Raw genomic sequence first — 7,443 nt, 5'->3', positions numbered from 1 at the left:
AAACACTCATCAGAATGCATACCCTCATTAGCTCCATCTCTTGGGATCCCTCTTTTCTTTTAAGATATGTTTTAAGGAAGTCTTTCCTAATCCACCAAACTCAACTGCTAGTGCCTTTTCTTATAGTTAATTCCTTTGTCTTTACTATAATTCTCTTTATATTTATTCTATAATTACTAATATATGTATTGTTATAAACATAAACTCCTTGGCAGTAAGTACTATTTCATTTTTTGTATTTGTATACCTAGTACCTGGCACATAGTAACAACTGCTTGTTGATTGATTTACTTTATCAATAAGACAAAAAATTCAAAATTATCAAGATTATCTGAAATATAGATTTACATAAACTATTAAAAACAAACTTAATTTTAAGTATGTACAGAACCTCAGGCTAATGATGTATGTGAAATCATCATGATTAGGAATACATTTAATAACTAAGATTTTGTTGTTGAATATGATGTTTATCCTCTATAAAAATTCTCATTCTTTAAAAATTTGCAAATACAATTTTTAATCTGTTTACCAATCTTTCAAATCAAGAGTTTTAGTGGGCTTTGAAGCCATTTGCCAAACATACAAAATGCGGTAACTTCATTAACAGATATTCCTCAGAGATATTGTGGGTTTGGTTCCAGACCACTACAATAAAGTGAATACTGCAATAAAGTACATCATGCAAATTTTTTTATTTCCCAGTGAATATAAAAGTTATGTTTACACTATACTGTAGTCTAATAAGTGAGTGATAGTACCATGTATTAAAAAAAAACCCAAGGTACATACCTTAATTAAAAAATACTTTTGCTAAAAAGGCTAACCATCAGCTGAGCATTCAGTGAGTTGTAATCTTTTTGCTGGTAGAGGACCTTACCTCAATGTTAATGACTGCTGACTGATCAGGGTGGTGGTTGCTAAAGTTAGGGTGGTTAGGGCAATTTTTTAAAACAAGACAACAATGATTCCACATCGATTAACTCTTCCTTTCAATTGAATACTTAGAAGTGACCATGATAGGGTTATTAATTGGCCTAATTGCAATATTGTTGTGGCTCAGATTGAGGAGACGGAGAGAGACAGAGGAATGGCCACTTGGTGGAGCAGTCAGAACATACACCACGTTAATCGATTACATGGGCACGGTTCATGGCATTCCAAAACAATTACAATATTAACATCAAAGATCACTGTCCATAGATCACTGTAACAGATATAATAGTAATGAAAAAGTTTGAAATACTGTGAGAATTACCAAAATGTGACACAGAGACACGATGTGAGCACATGCTGTTGGTAAAATGATGCCAATAAGACTTGCTTGACTCAGGGTTGCCACAAACCTTCAGTTTGTAAAAAACACATATCTGTGAAGTACAATAAAGTATAGCACAATAAAACAAGGTATGCCTGTAGTTTGCAAAAATAAGTGATTGACTTTAGGGAAGAGTGCAATTTGTTACTGAATTTCAACAAAAGCTTTTGCATAACATTGGTTTGAGATTGAGAATGAGAAAGAACTATCATGGTCATGGTTTAGTAATCATAGCCAATGATCCTTGGGAAGTACTGTTTTCAGTTATGACAGCCATTAAAACCAACTATCTAAATAATCAAACCTTTGAATTACTGTATTACAAAGTTTTAAATCAAGTTAAAAAAATGAAACATTGTCATTTAAATATATATATCTGCAAAATATCAATACAAAAATCACTAAAAATATTGATCTACAGGTTATTAATGTGTGAAAGCAAAAATTTTGTGAAGTGAAAACCCTTATTTTAAAAATATTGTTCATTTCCTTTCTATCCTTTTAAACATACATAATAGTACAGTAGAGTGTGTGTGTGTGTGTGTGTGTGGTGTGTATGGATATATATAAAATTTATAAATAACCTTACATCTATTGGGGGTATGTGCAAACATATTTTTCTGATAGGATTGTGTGATAAAAAGGCTTGGAAACCACTACTCTAGAACAGCCTACCAAATAATTTAGTAAATTTTTATTTTTATATAATTTGTTCCTCTTGTTTAAACATACACACAAACACATACGTGCACACACACACATACACACACACACACACACTCTACCCCAATTGGGAAAGAAAACTACTTGTAATAAAATCGTTGATAATAGAAGATGATATCATGGAAGGAATACTGGATTAGAAATTAGGGGACCAGGGTTTGAATTCTGGCTCTGCCACTCACTACCCTTGAGGCCTTGGAAGAATCAATCAATAAGTATTTATTAAATACCTACTATATTCTAGGATGAGTCACTGACAATGTCTTGGCTTTAGTTTCCATCTCTGCAAAATGAGGAAGTTGGAATATATGACCTTAAGGTCACTCATAACTCTGATCTCTGATGTTATGAAATCAAAATGAGCTAGGTTGAGGGTGGGGTATATTAAACAACAATTTTCCATCTCTGTTCTGGCTATAAAAACATTCGGAGTAGTTTTTCCCTGTGTATCTCAGTACTATGAATATTTTTAATAACACACTAAAGATATATTAGGTGCTCTATGCAAAGCCTATGAAAAAGAAATCATACAATTTCTGGTATCCTTTCTGATATATTCTTGAGGCTTATTTAAAAAATGTAACAAACTTAATTGGTGAGTTGCTAGATTCTTTAATGTCAATAAAAATATCATACTTCAAATAGATAACAGTCTAGCAAGTAAATTTTCTTTGCTTTTATGTTCACTGTAGACAGTTTATATACATATTTTTTAAGAAGCCTTATAGTATACCTGATAGTTCCCGTGGGAGAAGGCAGAGGGCTGATCAGGTGAGCCATGTTGTCAGGAATGTTTATTGTTAAGGGAGTGATCTGAGGCTGCACAGGCTTAACTGGGGACTCTGGGGCCTCCTGTTTTTCCCTCTTCTCATTGGACAGTGCCGTGAATGTTATCTTGATGTTTGTGCTAGGAAATCTGAAGGTACATCTGAAAAATAAAAACAAAAAGATAAGCGACTGCTTTTATATGCTGTATGTAAATGACTGTAGAAGGAAGGACAACTGAATAAAAACATTTTTAAAGAGTATCTAAAGCTGCCATTACCTAAGGAAAAGTTAAGAAAAAAGATTTTTTAATTCATTTCTCAAAAATATTGGCATATGCATGTTCCTTTAAATATACAAAAAAATTATGTCATAATCTACACAAAAGCTACCACCTCCAAAGTTATATCATATTACATAGATGTTTTCTGAATAAAAACAGGCATGTTTTCTACCTTTAAAAAGGAACAAAAATGTGAATTTGACAAATTAATGAGCACTCAAAATTATATGCAACCATGAAATGTGTATAACTTTTAAAATAAATGCTTGAAGATATGTAGCTCATTAAGTACATCTTTTGAGAGGCACTGTGGCATGGTACATAGAGTAGCATCAGAGGGTCAAGTACCATACTACTCAGTCCTGAGAAAGTCATTTAACCTCTCAGTACCTCAGGCAACTAACTCTCTAAGAGTAAATTGATGAACAGGTACAAATCTGCATGAAGTTGCCTCACCAAGAGGCAAATCAAAGGTACTTACAAAATTAAAACAAAACAAAAAACCCAAACAACAACAAAAAGTTATCCTACAGTTACACCTATTTCCTGCTGCTTGAAACGGGTTACAATTTTTAATAGATAGAGCACCTGACCTGGAGTTAGGATGACCTTAGTTCAAAGCCTCAGACATTAACTAGCCGTGTAACCCTGGATGAGTCACTTAACTGCTTTCTATTTCCTTAACTATAATATATGGATAATAATAGCACCTATCTCCCAGGGTTGTTACGAGGATTAAATGAAGTAATATCTGTAAAGTGTTTACTATAGTCTCTGGCATACAGTATCACTTCATTTTGTTTCAGTTCTTTCCCCTCCATCCTCCTTCCATCCCATACCATCTACTTTAACATCTTTCTTATATCCCTAAATCTTCAGAAAATGGGGATAATTAACATTGTTTTCCATATATATTAGTGTGGTATGACATGGGAAAATCTTAAGGTTTCTTCCCTTACTATACAGAATTTGTATAGGATAGCATAAAATTTAATATTTTTGTTTGTTGGCTTTATTTTTTTGTAAAGGGAAACTTCAACATCCCTTTTCTTATAATATCCCTTTACCTTTCCCCCCCTCATAATCAAATGGGAGCATTCATTACTATAAAGTGAAAACATGTATTAGTGAATTTAAAGTCACTTGTTGCCAGAAGTTAGGCACATCATGTTTTTATATCATTTTACCTCTTATCAAATTAAAATAAATAAAAATAAAATTACTGCCTCAAATATTTCAAAAGAAACCTATCAGAGATGCTAAACAGCCAATCAATTTAATAAAGAATCTACATATAAATGAAATTCTAAATAGGTTAATTTAGTAGGAACAAGTTTATACCTTCTGGAGAGGGCTGGTGGTAAATATAGTATTACTCTTTCCTATTTGGCAGTTGGTTAAATATTGAGATCACTAAGCCCACAGTCATCTTTCAATACCCCTCCCAGGTTTGACTGAACCAATGAAACATTATCAACAAGGCTAAAATGAAACTATAATACAAAATGATATTTTATACAGCTCTAGTTTTGATAAAAGAAACAAAGTTACCCTATAACAGGCTCAAGAATAAATGCAATTATTTTATGTAATAGAAACAAAAAAGTAGGTACTCTGCTAAATACACTCTATTCAAAGTAAAAACAGTCCCTACTTTAAAGGAGTTCATATTCTAATGGAGAACCAATATGTAAATACCTAGGAACACACATGATACATAAAAAGTAGATGGGAGGTAATCGCAGATGAAAGCACTGATATTTTGGGGAATTAAAAAAGGGCTCTTAATAGAAGGTAGGATTTGATCTGGATTTTGAAGAACACCAGGGAAAATCAGAGTTGGATTTGAGGAGGGAGAGAATCCCAGGCATGTGAGACAGCTTAAAGTCACAGAGATCACACATAGATATGGGAGAGGAAATGTCAAGGTGAAAGCAACAGCAAGTAGGGAAATGTAGCTAGATTAAAGCATGCATGAAGCAGAACAAAGCATAAGAAGAGAGGGAAAAGCTAGGAAGGGGAGAGACTACAACAAACCTTAAATGGCAAATGAAGATTTTATACTTGATTCTAGAGGTAAATGGGAACTTCTGGAGTTTATTGAGAGTGAGGGGAGACAAGATCAGACTCAGGCTTCAGGAACATCACTTTAGAAACCGAGTGGAGGATGGATTTGAGTGGCAAGAGATTTGAGACAGAGAGACTAATAAGAAGTCTATTATAGTAGTATAAGTGAGAGGCAATAATGATTTGAAATAGGGATTTAAAGGCATAGAGGTGAGGAAGGAATACATTCCAGACTTGAGGACAGCCTGTGCAAAGGCATGGAGATGGAATGTAAAAGGCAGTGAACACAGCAAGAGTATATGAAGAGGATTGTTAACACATGCTCCGCCCAGCCTGAGGAAGAAAAAGAAGAATATGGCAGCCTCCTCTGTGTGCCAGGTTGTTGGAGCCGCAGCTTGGGCCTTTTTCTGTGCCTGTGGCTCACCTTCTCTATTACAGTTGCCCACAAATTGTAGAACAGCTACCTTTGTTCAGACTCTCCAGGCAACTCAAGTCACCATGCTGGGCAATGGGCTCCGGATGGCTTCTGAGGACTCTAGCCAACATACCTGTACAGTGGGAGTTTGGATAGGTGTTGGCAATTGCTATGAAAATGAAATCAACAATGGAGTTGGCTACTTTGTGGAACACTTGGCATTCAATGGTACATAGAAGTGTCCTGGGAAAGCACTGGAAGAAGAAACAGAGAAGATGGGTGCCCATCTAAATGCTTACAGCACTCAGGAACACACTGCGTACTATACTAAACACTGAGTAAAGACCTTCCTAAAGCTGTTAAAATCTTGGGTGACATTGTGTAGAACTGCAGCTTGGAGGACTTCCAGACTGAGAAGGAGCAAAATGTGATTCTTCAAGACATGCAGGAGAATGACAACTCCTTGAGGAATGTGGTATTTGACTATTTTCATGCCACTGCTTACCAAGGCACTCCCCTTGCGCAGGCTGTGAACGGACCCAGTGAGAATGCCAAGAAATTGTCCATGCAAGACTTGGCTGAATTTATTGATACTTACTACAAGCCCCTTTGAATGGTGCTGGCTACTGCAGGAGGTGTGGGGCACAATCAGCTAGTGGACCTTGATCTGTCCCCATGGCATACACTGAGGATACGATGCCTCTCCCTTCATCCTGCTGCTTCACAGGCAGTGAGATCCGTCACCAGGATGATGCTATGCCTCTATCTCATGTGGCTATTGCAGTTAAGGACCCAGGCTGGGCCAACCTTGATAATATTGCACTCTCAGTAGCCAACTTGATCATTGGTCACTATGACTGAACCTATGGAGGGGGTGTGCACCAGTCGAGTCCATTGGCATCTATTTCTGTGGTGAACAAGCTCTGCCAGAGTTTCCACACCTTCAACATCAGCTACTCAGAAACTGGCTTGTTTGGCAGCCATTTTGTCACAGATAGAATGAACATAGATGATATGGTATTCTTCCTTCAGGGCCAGTGGATGCGTCTGAGTACCAGTGCCACTGAAAGTGAGGTGATGAGGGGCAAAAACATCCTGAGGAATGCTTTGGTGTCTCATCTGGATGGTACCACCCCCATGTATGAAGTCTTCTGACTTATGGCTACCACATACCTTTGTCAGAATGGGAGAGCCAGATCTCGGGGATTGATGCCAGTGTTGTGCAGGAAGTCTGCTCCAGTGCCCCACAGAGGCTGCAGTGGGTCCCATTGAACAACTCTCTGACTATAACCGTAGTGGCATGTTCTGGCTGCGATTTTAGGGGTCACACCCATTTGAGGGTGGGAGCTGGAGATCTAGGTCCTTGGAGGTGCTCTGCCCAGGAAGACTCCCTCCAAACACATCTGTCTGATAATAACCACCCAGTTTCTTGGGTGAGCAGTACTGTCTCAGATCATGTTTAAATAAAAGTAATTTAAATTGGATAAAAGAAAAGAGTGTATGAAGAGGAATATAAGGAAGTCAATCTGGGAAGACAGACTGGTGCTAGTGTGACTTCATGGTTTAAATGCTTCAAGATACACCAAAGACAGCAAAGCCCTAAAGAAGTGGTGCACCTTGACAAGTCTCCATAATTTGTACATATATACACATATGTGTGTATATAGTTTCCATTACCCAACTAATTCACTCCATATTAGCTTAGACTGAAATTTTCATTCTAAAATGCTCAAAATTTAGTTTCTGTTAATCATACTAACAGAGTGTCTCAAATGGAAGATTCAAAGCTATTTGAGATCCCACACAGCATGACTACTCTAAGCTCAGATAAATGTCACTTCAGTCCTCAGTTTATTGCATCATGAACCATTA

The 7,443-nt window shown here is 36.6% G+C and overlaps 1 pseudogene; it reads left to right on the top strand.

Annotated features, from left to right (window-relative positions):
- The first annotated feature begins 5,510 nt into the window (after nucleotides 1-5,510).
- LOC114033436 lies at nucleotides 5,511-6,892 on the top strand (annotated as a pseudogene).
- The last annotated feature ends 551 nt before the right edge of the window (nucleotides 6,893-7,443 follow it).

Source organism: Vombatus ursinus, unplaced genomic scaffold, assembly GCF_900497805.2.
Source record: "Vombatus ursinus unplaced genomic scaffold, bare-nosed wombat genome assembly UNPS02007178.1, whole genome shotgun sequence".
NCBI classification, from domain to species: domain Eukaryota; kingdom Metazoa; phylum Chordata; class Mammalia; order Diprotodontia; family Vombatidae; genus Vombatus; species Vombatus ursinus.
This window is presented reverse-complemented; position numbering and strand designations above follow the sequence as displayed.